Consider the following 620-nt stretch of genomic DNA (forward strand, 5'->3'; position numbering starts at 1 on the left):
ATTATTATTATTATGTTGTTGTTTTTTTATATAATTGTGCACGACATTTACGGGACACTTTTTCTACAAATAAAAACAATAAAGAGCAGGACAGCATCTAAACAAAAGATCCTAACAGGCCTCCGTGTAAATATGAGGACGTTTTAAAATATGACGTGACTCTCGGGGGTTTCCTCTCTATAAATTGTGAAGGTCATGGTTTTGTGAGCAGGCAGGATGGATAGGTAAGAGGAGGGGGTGACTGGAGTCTGAAGGCAAGCTCAGCCACACAGAGGTAATGTACTTCAGCATCTCATCTGCCTGTCTGCGTTTTTCAGAGGCACATAAAGGCTGCTTCTCCTCCCTCCCTCCTTCCCAAATGCGGATTTAACGCCTTTAATTCTACAACACCAGCGGGTTTGTTAGATTTCATTCACGCATTTGTAACTGACAAACAGTCACAGAGTCTTATTTTTATATTTTTTTAATTTATTTGCTTTTTACAAATATCGATCATTTTCTGTTTGGATATTTAAAGTGAGAATAAAACTTTAAACTTGACTGCAAATGAATCACATTTGAGCCTTTTAAACTGGGGAAAACCTACAATATGCCAACGGCTGTTCATAATGTCTATTATG

This window comes from Morone saxatilis, unplaced genomic scaffold, assembly GCF_004916995.1.
Source record: "Morone saxatilis isolate NCDOM2014 unplaced genomic scaffold, NCSU_SB_2.0 Contig6, whole genome shotgun sequence".
Classification (NCBI taxonomy): domain Eukaryota; kingdom Metazoa; phylum Chordata; class Actinopteri; family Moronidae; genus Morone; species Morone saxatilis.